Source organism: Triticum dicoccoides, chromosome 6B (genome assembly GCF_002162155.2).
Source record: "Triticum dicoccoides isolate Atlit2015 ecotype Zavitan chromosome 6B, WEW_v2.0, whole genome shotgun sequence".
Classification (NCBI taxonomy): Eukaryota; Viridiplantae; Streptophyta; class Magnoliopsida; order Poales; family Poaceae; genus Triticum; species Triticum dicoccoides.
The window spans coordinates 137206691-137221169 of record NC_041391.1 but is presented as its reverse complement, the minus strand read 5'-3'; the positions used below and the strand labels follow the sequence as shown (position 1 = coordinate 137221169).

General features: G+C 44.5%; 1 pseudogene; it reads right to left on the bottom strand.

The window, feature by feature from the left end:
• Window positions 1-93: 93 nt before the first annotated feature.
• The window catches only part of LOC119320896, a 21094-nt pseudogene continuing 6708 nt past the window's right edge, over window positions 94-14479 (bottom strand).

Below are 14479 nucleotides of genomic sequence, written 5' to 3'. Positions count from 1 at the left end.
ATACTGGGCTCGTAGTGTATTGTGATGGGAGTATGTTTTAATCCATCTAGTTTTGGCAGAATTGTTATTCACAAAGCATGGACTGCAAGTACATATCTAAAACACCATTCATTAATATGAAAAAAAAAACATGTTTGGACAGAGTTGTTATTCGCAAAGCAATGATCTAAAATTCAACATTCACTTTTCACATAATCACTTGTTGATTCCTTACTAGTCACAACTTAACATAAATGCAAGTTAAGGCAGATGCCACTGAAAATCTGATCATCTTATCTCCGCGACTTTGAGCTCTTGTTGCGCAACATCCTTCTTATCATGTTCTTCAACCTTCCCTTCCAGCTCTTCTATCCTCCCATCCCTAAATGCTAGCTTGGCCTCCAGTTGAATCTTGTTCTTCCATGACTACTGTGCAATCCTCTCCTCTTCGTACACTTGCACTTGCAATTCATCTATCAAATGGTGCTGACTGGCTCCCCTGCAACTCTTCTAACTTGAGCTTTGCCCCCTCCATGAAAATTTATTTGGAGCTGAAGAAGATTGCAGAGGTCATCATATATGAATTTATTTGGGAGTGTGTATTAAACATGTGTGATGACTTAGAAGACTAAGGATCAAGGTGACCTTCTAATGGCACGAGGCAGTTAGTAGAACATGACAAAAGTGCATCACTGAAGTTTGTATTGAATATGAATAGACATTGCAAGTCGACATGAACAAAAAATTCCTTCACCGATAAACGATAATTGCTCCATCCCTAAACTACACTAGGTTTTTCTTTACTACTGCTAACTGGGAAAGCAATACAAAAACATTAAGATTTCAGTCAAGAGCCATACTAAATGCAGAACAAAATGAAAACTACTTATCAGAATATGAATGGATTTGCACACAGAGGTACATAGACCAGATGCTGGAATAAGTTTACTTTTGATTTCAGAAACTATTTCACTGATCTTGCTCTCATCGACACAGACAATAACTAACAAATTGCTAGGGTAGGATAAAAGGGAGAGAAAACAAAGGGAGTATTTATACCATCAAAATGCATGGTTTTATAAATATACAAATGAGCTGACAGGTTGTTTCAGAACGAATCACCGCAAAAGAACAACATATTTAACATGACAGCCACAAACTACTACTTCCAGTGATTCATGTAGTGGTAAATAAAAGGCAGATATCTGGTTACGAGAATATGCACAGCATCTTGTCATAGGCCAATGATATAACTGACAACAGCTAAGTGACGGAACTGAATAAAAACGACATCCAGGACTGAAACTAACTACTGACACCGCATGGATTATTACTAGCAAAACTGAAACTGAAGCAGAGTAAATGGGGATCGTGTTGTACATATTATTCTATAAAGATGTGTTGTTTCAACTGAAACTTTTGCAACCCTTTTGTGTATACTGAATGTAGCAGCTAGCTCAAAGAGATTGTCACTATCAGCCGGCAGTATGCACCTAATTAGCAACTATGCCATAATAATTGGAGTGCCTAAACCTGCATAATCAAATCCCCTTTTTTTAAACGATATGGAGTTAGCAGCTAATTATATTTGGTGAGTATGTATGTGCGTCACTAGGTGTTAAGAGCTGTAAACAAAAGCATCAGGATAGAGTAGAGTTAATTCAGCATCAGGATAGCATTTTTATTATCATTAGTTTTATTTTTCAAAAGCTCCAGCCTGTAAGCTTAAATGCCCTCATATTGCAGACTGGCATGTTCCATTTCATAGTTGCATTCCAGTAAAACAAATACCTGATCATCCAAAGGGAAAGGTGTGCTTCACACACAAGCACAAACTACCCAAAGTATAAAACGAACTTTCACGGTTCATGCATAAGCTCAATCATACCTGACCATGTAAAATCAACAACCACTTGTGTCAAGAAAAAAATAAAATCCACTAAGCGACATTCTTAAAGAAACAAGTATTAACAACCTCATGCATAAGTTTCAGAATAAAACAATCGCATACATAAAGTTTCAGAAAATAAAATCGCATACATAAGTTCAGTGAAAACGTCTCGTAAGCTTGAGGTTCACAGCTCAAAGGTAGGCAGTGAAAAAATACACCAAAATTTAAGAAATGGGAAGCTAAAATTTCAGGTTTGCGATAATATTTCAGGACAATGAAGTGGTCAACATGATAACAAGGCTATGCACTTTCAACTCTTATATACACGTTTTGTACTTTTGTACATAGTACACCATGTAATATTACACCACTAACACCATCTTAATGCACAAGTGATTTCAAGACACCTTAATGCAAGCATTATCTTGTCGCTAAACTAGTATACTGTTAAAATGGCCTAAAGAATCAATCATATACTAACACCATCCCGCAGCTATACCAAACAGTCAATGAGTAGTGCACCTTGCAAAACTATGTAACCCGAACAAAAGCAATATACAAATCATCTGAAGGCCAAAAGGCAAACCTTGCAGGATTATCCTTGAGCGCAGGGAATATGGGCGGCCAAATCATCTTAAGAGGATGGATATCACCCAAACGCACTTCTTCTTCTGCCATGACATACACTTTACGCAACTGCATGCACTTGACATCTAATTGAAGTGCGCATCGACCCATCTCCAAGAACATAAACTCAGCATGGTCCCCCACATGCTTTATCCGGAGAGGAGCGTAGGAATCATCTTCAACCCTGTAACCTGGAATCCACATATTAGCTACCATCTCACGCAAACAAATGGTGTCCACCAGTAACCAGTTGTCCCCCTTGTGGAGCCAAATGTGAAGCTGAAGCTTCTTTGCATGGATGAGATACACACCAGAAGCATCCTGAGCCTGTGCCAACATGGTATCTGTATCGCCATACTCCACCCCTTGTGGGAGCTGAAACATAGAGATGCTCGAGGCAATCAAATCAAAGACAACAATGTCGCTCTGGGCGCTTGCTATGTAGATTTTATTGTTGGCGAGCACAGATTTTGGTTCCCGTCGTGGATCAAGGAGCTGGTCTGTGTCCAAGGTAAGATACGTGCGCCACACACCATCACCATGTCGCCACATATGTACGTGCACCGTAGATTTTGTTCTCTGCATGTTAGACACCACCAACACATGCAACAAGGACAAGTCATTGACTTCATCTACGGAGAAGAGATCATTCATCGTGCGGGAATAGCCATCCTGGATTTCAACGTGTGGGAATGGTGGGACAACAGTCAGGCCTCTCTCAAGACATAATGGACTGTGCGCCCCAACTGTAAATTTGCTGCGGTTGACCTGGTCGTACAAGCTGATGAAGACTCTGCCGTTCCGGGAGCAGAGGAAGTTGGCCGGCGCGCTGCGGTAGGCGTCCCAACTGTAGCCCAGCAGAGAGCGGACGATGGCAGCAAGTTCTCGGGGCTTATTTAGCAAACTGAAGAACCGAATAGAAGCCATTTTATGATCTTCCCTATCCTCGACGTAGAAGCCAAGGAGGCAGGGCAGGTGGCGCTCGCAAAAACGGCGGAGGAAGGCGGGTTCAGAGGCATGATGGTACCAGCGCTTGCAGACAAGGGCAGCACGGACAAGGGTGGTGGGGAAGCCGACGCGGATAATGATCTCCCTGAGGAGGTCATCGTCGTCGAGCACCTTTGATACCTTTCCAGCACATGCAGACATCACATAAGAATTATTCTTGGAGATCAACAAACGTCTGTAATAAGAAGTACAAACAAACAATCAATAATAAGATGGGCCGAACCTTGCTGGCTTGGTCAGTTTCTAGCATTGTATCAAGAAGAAATTTCTGGGGATTTAGAACTTCCTTCAGATCCCAAGGTTTCCCTTTATCAGACTTTTCTTCTGAAATTCTTCGCTTTTTATCTATGCTTCCAGATGCTGGATCACCGCCATTCTATCATTATCATGATTAAGTTAGATGATGCTTAGATTGTTGTTTATAAGATTTACATAGAGGCATTAACACATATGAAACTAGTCAAAGTCTTTTTTTACTTCTAGATCGGCATGGATCAGCATACCAGTATAGGAGATGGCTTTGCAGGATAGTTTCGGTCTAAGTGATCAGTTCGGCCAATGTTAGGAGAGATGCCCGAGACAACAGGAGCACCTGAGACCTATCAATTTAATAGAAAATTTCTGAAACTATACCCGCAACCTGTCCTGACAATAGAAGGCCGGAAAATATGTGCTTACCTTCATCGCAGAAGCTTCATATGGCGATCTGAACACTTCAGAAGGCAGGTTACCAAAAGACAGTAAAGATTTGAGCCCATCATTATTTGCAATTATCTTAAAGCCACTGTCTACTGTAGTAACAGCAAGAAGATTGCCTTCTTTATTGAATCTTAATCGTGGAAAGCTCTATTAAAATGTACAGAGGTTAGATTGCTACAAATGGAGAAAAAAGGTTGATAATATAATAGGGAACAGACACTAACTGGCAAGGCTCCGCCAGCTTCAATGCAGGCCAGCATGTTGGTGTTATCAACATCCCAAAACTTAATTTGATTATCTTCGCCAGCAGCTAAAATGTGATTCCGAGCTATATCAAACTGCACGACACCCTGTACTACACCAGATGGTTTTTTACGAAATCCAGAATATGACCTCTTGACGGATCCTTCACTTTGGTTTCACTCGACCAAATGTGAGTCTCCCTGTTTGCTTGTTCCGCATGAGAACAACCTTCAAATCGACATCAAGTAAATATTACATCGACAATACATCGAAACACTTAGCGAGCAAAATACCACATCTATGTTTACCTAGTTCCATCGGCACTATAGAGCATTGTAGTACACCATTTTCCTGGAACATCAAAGTCCACCCTAGATCCCACATTGTCATAAAACCATGCCTTCATTTTCCCGTCAAGGGAAGTTGAGAAAATAAACTGCAAGGAACACAATAAAATCATGTATCAGTACACCAGATAAAGGCTGATGTGCTTGAAAAAACTATGCACTCATAAATTTCTCCCGGAACACAAAATACAGTCATCGCCCTCATGATGGCTCATACTGCCTCAATTCAAATTATAGTTGAGTAGACTTTTGAAGCATACAGACTAAGGAGCAACCATCGATATTCATTGCATTCTGAGATGTTAATGCCTAAATATTGTATTCAGACAACACATACCTGAATATCGTCTATGTGATGAGGGCAAATAGAATACACAGGTGCCTCGTGCCCTTCAAACGAATATATTTTCTGTCCATGCATATCCCAAACCTACAAAATAGAAAGTAAGTTACAGAGGACCATGCTGGGGGAAAATGAAATAGATGATAACCATTTAAGATGTGTTAGGTACCCTAATAAGCTTGTCATCTCCGCAAGTGACAACACATAGTTGCTTATTTGGCTGGGAGAAAGCTGTCATTAACTTCTCCAGAATGAGCCTCAATCTGGCATGAAGAATAAATGGGTTAGTAACAAAAGTCAATTCATATAATGAAATATAACATCTATACACTTGAAGTTCGATGAACAATTAGAAGATCATACCTCTACCACTTCACGTGTTTTATCTTGATGCTCGTATGCATACAGATGGATCAAATGTTTTGTGAATGCAACTCCTATAAAAGCAAAAGAAAGGAAGCTTAGCAACAATGGAGCACAATACGAAGAATTTACCAAGTGCAATACAGAGTTACCGGCTAAAGATTGAAATATTGACACTAACCAATCATGTATCCATCAGGGCTCCATGTAACTTGACTAACGGCCATGGTGGGATCTTTAGCCACGACACACTTTTCTCATAGAAAATAATTAGTGAGCCACATATATAATATCAAACCATGTAGGTGCTTGCAAACAAGGTACAAGACTACAAGTAAAAGCAACAGGAGCAAATTACATATATAATTTGTTGCCTGAAATTGTGCTGAACATGCTTGCATGTTCCAAATTTGGAAGGGCTCTGAGACCAGCCTCTCACGCATACCGATCTCCCAGATTATAAATTCACCATTAGCAGATCCAACTATGTGAGCAGTAAACATGACAAGAAAATCAATAAGGTGTTGAAATCCAAACATTCACTCAAATTACATGAAACACATTTTGTACTTGCAAAGTTACGACAACATCTATATATATTTTTAGATATTAAATTAGCAACCTTGATCATACCTAGTAATAGTGTATGACAAGGATGAAAGTCCATCTTTTTGCATTGGTGATGGATGAGGTCACAAGGGATATACAAGGAGATATCCCATGGTGTATGCTCTTTGCGGATGATGTGGTGCTAGTTGACGATAGTCGGGCGGGGGTAAATAGGAAGTTAGAGTTATGGAGACAAACCTTGGAATCGAAAGGGTTTAGGCTTAGTAGGACTAAAACCGAGTACATGATGTGCGGTTTCAGTACTACTAGGTGTGAGGAGGAGGAGGTTAGCCTTGATGGTCAGGTGGTACCTCGGAAGGACACCTTTCGGTATTTGGGGTCAATGCTGCAGGAGGATGGGGGTATTGATGAAGATGTGAACCATCGGATCAAAGCCGGATGGATGAAGTGGCGCCAAGCTTCTGGCATTCTCTGTGACAAGAGAGTGCCACAAAAGCTAAAAGGCAAGTTCTACAGGACGGCGGTTCGACCCGCAATGTTGTATGGCGCTGAGTGTTGGCCGACTAAAAGGCGACATGTTCAACAGTTAGGTGTGGCGGAGATGCGTATGTTGAGATGGATGTGTGGCCACACGAGGAAGGATCGAGTCCGGAATGATGATATACAAGATAGAGTTGGGGTAGCACCAATTGAAGAGAAGCTTGTCCAACATCGTCTGAGATGGTTTGGGCATATCCAGCGCAGGCCTCCAAAAGCTCCAGTGCATAGCGGATGGCTAAAGCGTGCGGAGAATGTCAAGAGACGGCGGGGTAGACCGAATTTGACATGGGAGGAGTCCGTTAAGAGAGACCTGAAGGATTGGGGTATCACCGAAGAGCTAGCTATGGACAGGGGTGCATGGAAGCTTGCTATCCATGTGCCAGAGCCATGAGTTGGTTGCTAGATCTTATGGGTTTCACCTCTAGTCTACCCCAACTTGCTTGGGACTAAAGGCTTTGTTGTTGTTGTTGTTGTTGTTGTAAGGATGAAAGTCCATGCTAGTTACATTAGGTCCCTGTGATAGCGTGCAAGCTACTTTCGTAGGAATGATATCCAATGACCATGAGGATTGAGGAACAGGTCCACTGGGACTCTGTTATGGCGCTGCTAGAAGGAGGGCGCGAGAAGGCTGGCCGAGGGCCTTTTTGCCCACGGCCGGGCAAGAGGGAAGGGATTTCCTTCTTAATTCTTGCTTGATTAGATTGATACATCTCCTCTCTTTATATAGAGAGGTTTACTTGACTCTCAAGCAAGGCTTACTTGACCCCTAAGCAAACGACCCTTATCTCTAATTAACCCTAAGACTAATGGGCCCATTAGGCCCATTACGTACTCTAACACTACACCCCACCTGGACATGCAGCTTGTCCTCGAGCTGCAGCCTAACCAACTTATAACCATGACTCGACGCAACACAAACCTAACACCTAAAAACAAGCCTTTTACATCTCGGCTTGTTTTATTATTCTCAACCTGAAATAGACTAGGACGCTTTATTTTGGAGGTGCACGTGTACAGCCACCTGGATCCCATGGACACCACCTGGACAAAAGGAGTGCATGTGTATGGTTGTTGGTCTGCACCGCACAGGGAAGAGTGGAGGGCTTGCGATGGAGAATGACGAGGAGGGGTGCGCCCCCCCAACCGCCGATGTCGCAGACTTTGAGGTCGCTGCCCGCGGGGAAAACAGCATGTCGGCCGCTCGTGGGGGAAACCACATGCCCAAGATCACCGACGCAGTGGACGAGATCGAGGTCCTTTGCGCAGCGAAGGGCAACTTGGAGGAGCGGCAGCTGCAGACCACGCATCTCCCGCACACGCCGACGCGCTAGGAGGCCGCGCGCAGCAGCCTGCAGCCTCACCGCCGCCGACACGTGGCGGGTAGCGATCCAAGACGGAAGCGGTGACAGCGACGGCAGGGACTTGATCTGCTGGATGTGGACGCCCTGGGATGGCGGCGGCGCTGATGGGAACGAGGTCGTCGCACTCCCGTCGTAGGGCATCCCATACTGGGCGGCGGAGCTGACCGGCGGTGGCTGCTGCAGCTGCAGCGGCTGCTGCGCTGTCGCGCCGGGCGCGGCGGAGGCCGCCAGGAGCGGCGGCTGCCACTGCAGCCAGGGCTGGGCGGTGGTGGCGATGGATGGCAGTTGCAGCGGCCCGGCGAGCGCGGCGAAGGCCGCCTGGTGCGGCGGCTGCCACAGCAGCCACGGCGGCGCGGGGGCGGCGATGGGCGGCGCAGCCGAGTGCGGCCCGTAGGACCCGGCAAAGAACAGGTGGATCTCCTGGACCGTTTGGGTTAGGTCCCGCAGCACCCCGGACACGTCCTCCCAGGTGAGGACGGTGGGGGTGGGCGCGACAGAGGATCCCGGCGCGGGCAGGAGCGGGGTGACGGTCGTGGTGGTCGCCGGAGGCGACAAGGTGACCGGCAGCGGAAGAGACGGGCTTGGCAGTGGTGAAGACATGATCGAACCGAAGCTAGCTGATACCAAATTGTTATGGCGCTGCTAGAAGGAGGGCGCGAGAAGGCTGGCCGAGGGCCTTTTTGCCCACGGCCGGGCAAGAGGGAAGGGATTTCCTTCTTAATTCTTGCTTGATTAGGCCCATTAGGCCCATTACGTACTCTAACAGACTCAGTTACTCCATCAAATGCTCAGATTCTGCAATTTGATAGTGTGTTATAGCTGGGTGTTCACGTCATGGAAACAGGTAGAGAAATAATGCAATATAAGTACAGAACTGAGGTCATAAATCACATTGACACATATTAGGCTCCCTTTGGTTCATCGGATAGGAAAAATGCAGGAATAGAAAAAACACGGGAATAGAATAGGAATCAAGGTCAAAAACAGAGGAATGAAAAACACAGGATTTTTTCCACGTTGGTCATTTGGTTTGCAGAAAAGGAAAAAAATAAAGGAATCTAACTAAAATTAATAAATTGGCTTAACAACTTTTTTCCATAAACAAACTTGCCTAACAACATAATAAGAACAAATCATATTTTCTTAATAAATTGACCCATCTAATTCATGTCAACCATATTCGGAAGTGGATTGAACCAAAAGCACCAACTCACAGGTCCTTTGATATAAAAAGGGGAAAAAATAACTTAGGCACCCACACAAACGGTCAAATACCCCCTAAAAACGATCAAACACAAATCAGTATCCAACCATGCCACTTCTCTTGTATCCCACGCCGTGAACAGCCCAGTCGCAACGATGAGCGGCTGTGGTTGGCTGGGGTGGTGAGTTTGTTTGTCTAATTAATTTGATGAAGCTCGATTTGCCTCGGGCACCCACAAATTTTGAGAAAAAAAGAGATGGGAGTAGATGTTTGGAACCCTGTACGATTCCTGTGAAAGCAAAGGAATTTCTTCCCTATCATCCAAAATTCCTACAACAATTCGAATGAACCAAACTGCAGGAAAGGAAATATTCATGTGTGTGTAGTATTCCTGCACTTCTCCTTTGGTTACATGAAAATCAAAGTTGTCTAAATGAGCCTCCTGTAAATTGTGGTGCAGAGAAGCCTTTGTATTTGTAACCAACTGTTTGTGTTTAGAATGACTTCGAGCAATTGAGGTTTTGTAGTTGGTAGATGGTGTATATAAATTCAAAAAAACACCCATGACACCAACAAAGCGAAGGCACAAAATTATTCTTGCATATATCCATACAATGATACATCAACTAAGAGTTGAGCAAAATTCATTCTGGCACTGCAGTGTAAAGCAAATTTTGTAACCATAGGCCATAGCTCTTGCTTACGACTCAACCTGGGATTGGGGTGGGTTCGTGTAGGGTCCAAATGGTTGGTTTTCGTGTACTTCTCAAATGGCACGGGTTCAAACGGGTTCAGCAAGAAAATGATCTGGACTGGAGCGGGTTCAGCGGATCACCGATCTGGTGTGGTGCAAGCCGTGCGGCCTGATTTCAAATCACAGCGGCTCATAATGGTTCTGGTCCATGGGCCGAACCCACTAGTTCCTGACAAACAGAAGCGCTCCAACCCTTGCCTCCACTCCCCCGTTCCCCCACCCGAGTCTCTCTCCTCTAGGGTTCCTATGGCCACCACCCTGTGCCGCCGCCGCTGCCGCCACCATTCTCCACCACCAACGCTGCTTCTCCTCTCCTCTTCTCTCATACTATCCACCCCCTACCTCCTCTCTGCTGCCGGCGACGGCATCTTCTTGGTCGCCATCATCGTCTTGGTCGTCGGCTTTTTCTCCCACTCCGCTGGCCGCCGGCACTGATGAGCCCACCGGTGACCTCCACCACCGTATTACAATGTTGCCCGTTACCCTACAATGTTGCTCCTCCATGAGACCACGATCGGTAAATCCCCTTCCCCTCCTCCTTTCTTCGCCGGATATGGAATGTTTAGACAAAGTCTCTACTGAATTGTAGCATATGGAATATTCAGACATAATGCATATGGAAGTGTACGATATCTGAACTAAAGATGGTAACAGCACAAAAGATAAAAGAAATTGTAAGATTGCCCATTTGATAATAAATAAACCAATCTGGCTGTGTTGTACAGTTGCTACTCGTCTGACTGTGTTGTCGCTAGTTGGAAAAAGAAAGCTTGCAATAAACACTCACTAGCAATCAGTATGAAGAGAATGCAGGTGTTACTATTATTTGTCCTTTAATTTAATCTTCTTCTTTGGTACTGATGGGGACAATAATGCCTTAGATCTCACCTGCTATCTATCTCTGACTTTTTTCACACCCCTGCCTGTATGTACTTCACAAGTTCCCGTGTGCTATAAATCTATAGCCTTCGGTTGATCCCTGCGCTCCATGATTCAGTTTCTACTAGATTAGGTAATCAGTTCAGTGTTATGTGTCTCCGTTCAGTGCTCCATGGTTGGTTGCACTCGGCGGTAGCACTGTAGTAGGCTCCAGGTCAATCAGTTCAGTACTTTACATTGTCTGTTCTTTAGCAAAGTTATGTATCTTTGAGTGGGTAGTAACTAGCACCAGATTTACACATTTAGTTTTATCCAGGACGAGGCAGGCAAGAATTGGATCGTCCAATTGTCTGCTGGTGAGCAATTGGTAAAAAATTTATGTGCTTTTCTGTGGAGATGTGTAGATATTCAAGCTCCATTTGAGGTCATCTTGTATCCTGCTGGTACTATGATGAAATCACTAGTATGATGTTGCTACCATTCTGAAATGCAATTCTTTGACTTTGTATGGTGCCGCTATCTTGTATGGGTAGCTTGTGCTTCTGTTGTGCCTAGGAAAATAATGAAATTGCTACTGGCACTAAATTCTGATGCACTTGATCGATCATGTGCTATTAGTTTCATGAGTTTCTAACCATCTTTAGAGACTTCCTTCCTTACTGGCACATGTGGAATGCTCATATGTGTAGAAATAAAATATAATTTTGTTTGCTATGTCAAGAAAATAATTGTTCTTCTATGCCAAACATATCTCTTCAGCAGATTTGTTGATTGTCAACAGATCTATGCTTACCAACATGTAGTACTACTGACTGTGTACATTGGTAATTTTAAGGTGCCTTTCATTGTCTCCATCGATCTCTGTTTATTATTATTATTATTATTGAAAGAGCGACTGTTAAAAAAGGAAAAGGGAGATTGGTTTGGATCCTAGCGTGGTGGAGAAGAGACCCGTGACCTTGGTCAGCGATCAGCGCGGGGGGCAGGAGCATACATTCTCTTGCAAAGGCTGTTTCAGTCTTTCTATTGTTATTTGCTTGTGAAGATGTCTTTGGAGGTCATTTATTCTTTTCGATATCTGAGTTGCTCCTAGCTGGAAATAGATTGAAGCAGCTCCAAGGGAAGCATACGAAGTCAGGCAACTCCTTTAACTGTTATGATGAGGAGGCCAAGCGACACCGCGGAACATGCGGAAGGAGAGGTTGAGGGTGTGGCATCGGTGCGTGTGAAAGGGGAGGAGACTCCAACGCAATGATGCGAGCCCATGTCCTGTCGTGTCCTAATCCATGGATGGCGTAGCTGTCTCAGATCCGATGTTGGTGCAGATGGAACCCCCGTTTCTTCTCGGTGCAAAGAAGCTAACTTAACAAGTTTTGGCAGTGTGTTGGACACTTCCTTTCCCCAGGGCTCATCCTTTTGAGGTAGAGATCCGTGCTCCCCAACTTCTTTTGGTTATATTCCTTCGTGAACGGCTCGCTCAATTTCTGGTGGAGGGTGTCCAATGCACTCATGCCAGCTCCATGTCCATGACTTCCCACTCTCCCCGCTTACTTGTTTGCTCGCTTTCTTCCCTCCCACCTATCACGCCGCAAGGAGATGCCTATCACAGTCTGAGGAGGGGTCTAGATCCCTCACATGCACTGCATCAATGCAAACACGAGTACGCATAGTGCAACTCCACGCAGCTTGATCCCATCTATCATCCTCAGCCAACATTAATCAATCCTGCTATGCAACCGGCTCTTCTGTTATGTTTGCTTGGCCCGAACGATACCATGCCCTCCATTACTTCGTTAATGGTTCATCAACCATCGCACTGCTTGGTTGAAATTGGGGTAGGCATATGATAGGTTCTGTAGGCCATTTTATTTTCTCAAGAACCTTAAATGTGTAGGAGCATTCAATTCCATTAGAAGAAGAGTGTGTGCTTGTTTCTCAAATCGTTGGGACATCTTACAAGTATTAGTTGAGCATAATTTGAGATGCTTTCTGCCAGATGATTTGTGAACACTACAATTTGTTACGTGGCTTTGACCTTTTCTGTTTCAGAATGTAGAAGAAAAAATAAGTCAGTTTGGGATATAAAGCATTTGATCCGCATCGCTCGAATGTACTAATATAGATTTAGAGTGCGCTCTACATTTGTCTGCCGTTGTACACCTACATGTCTTGCCAATTCGCTTTATCTATTTATACTTATATTTATTTACTTTGCCTCCATCTTATCCTTGTTATAATTTTCCTTTTTACTTGGAACAGAAATGCCGTGTGAAGAATAAGCATATCAAGTTTGTTGGATCATATCCATGTCCGTGATAAGCTAGGGTGCCATCATATAGTTAAGTTGAGTTGTAGTGAGCTGCACTTCGTTCACATCTGGTTGCGGAAACTGTCTTATGTGGGAGCCCATCACAAGCCTTTACTCCCAGTCATCTATTTTAGAACGGAGGGAGTACTTGTGTGTCTTGAGTTTTGAGAGGCCACAACTGAAGCATGGTATATAATGTTCCGTATTCGATTAGTTCAAGTTATGCACCTGGAGCAGGTTCTTCTATGCTATCGTTGATATTTGCGATAATTCTTGGTGTTTATTTTCTACTCAGAGTAGTTTTTCTTTCTTTCTAATTGTTGAGTTACTGCTGGCTTTTTTATTTCACTAGACTACTGACTAGAAATCAAAATATGCCCAATCAGGTACACGAGGGATATTAAGGTATCTAAGCTATATAGCTGTAACTGATGTATTGCTTTATCTGAATATTCACTCTGTCTTTCGAGTGGACCGCAAACTAGTTATACTCTGCACTGGACTAAGATATGCTCCTAGTATCAGTGAAACATTATTGTTTCATTGTTGTTTGCCACCTGTATAAGTTGAGTAATGTACTTCCGTTGCAGGCCTAATTGCGGTCCACTTGCTCTGCAGATGGATGCTTGCTATGGCATTTGCAGAACTGGAATATCCAGTTCATCACTACTGATTCTGTTTCATTGAACCGAAACACCGTGCAATTGCACGAAAATAGAAGCACAGAAATGATGCATTTGTTGGATGGAAGGTTTGTAGTGCAAGAAAGATTTTCTTTTTAGATAAAAAGAGAGAGTGGCCCTCCTATTTCCATTGAGGAAGCCAACATGAGTATACTTACAGAAAAGTAAAGAAACACAGAACGAACAGAGCCTATGTAGCCAAACTCTGTCCCCTAAGATGAGATAAAAAAAAAGCTCAGTAAAAATGCAAGCATCCCACGGAGAGACGATCTTTTGAATCAACATCAGGTAGGGATGCAGGGGGGTGCATCCGCGCCGTCCGCGCCTGTCTGCGCGGCCAAAATTGAACAGGGGCGAGGGCGGGGGCGGGGGGCGGAGGGGGCGACCGTTTACCTGGCCGATGACCCGGCGCAGAGGGATCGGATGTGGGGTCGAGAGATGGCCGCCTCCTCGCACGGTTTTGGCGGCAGGATGAAGACGCGCGCGCGGCGTCCCCGCCTTCCGACCGGACACGGGCGCCGACGAGCTAGGGGAGAAGAGAGAAGAGAAGAAATCAGTAGGAGATGGAGAAGGAGAGCAAGGCAAGGTGGTGGACTGACCTCGATCCGTGGGTGTCTGCCGGGGACGGGGCCGATTGAGGTCGCCGGCGGCGCGGCTCCGCTCCGGCCGCCGCCGCTGTC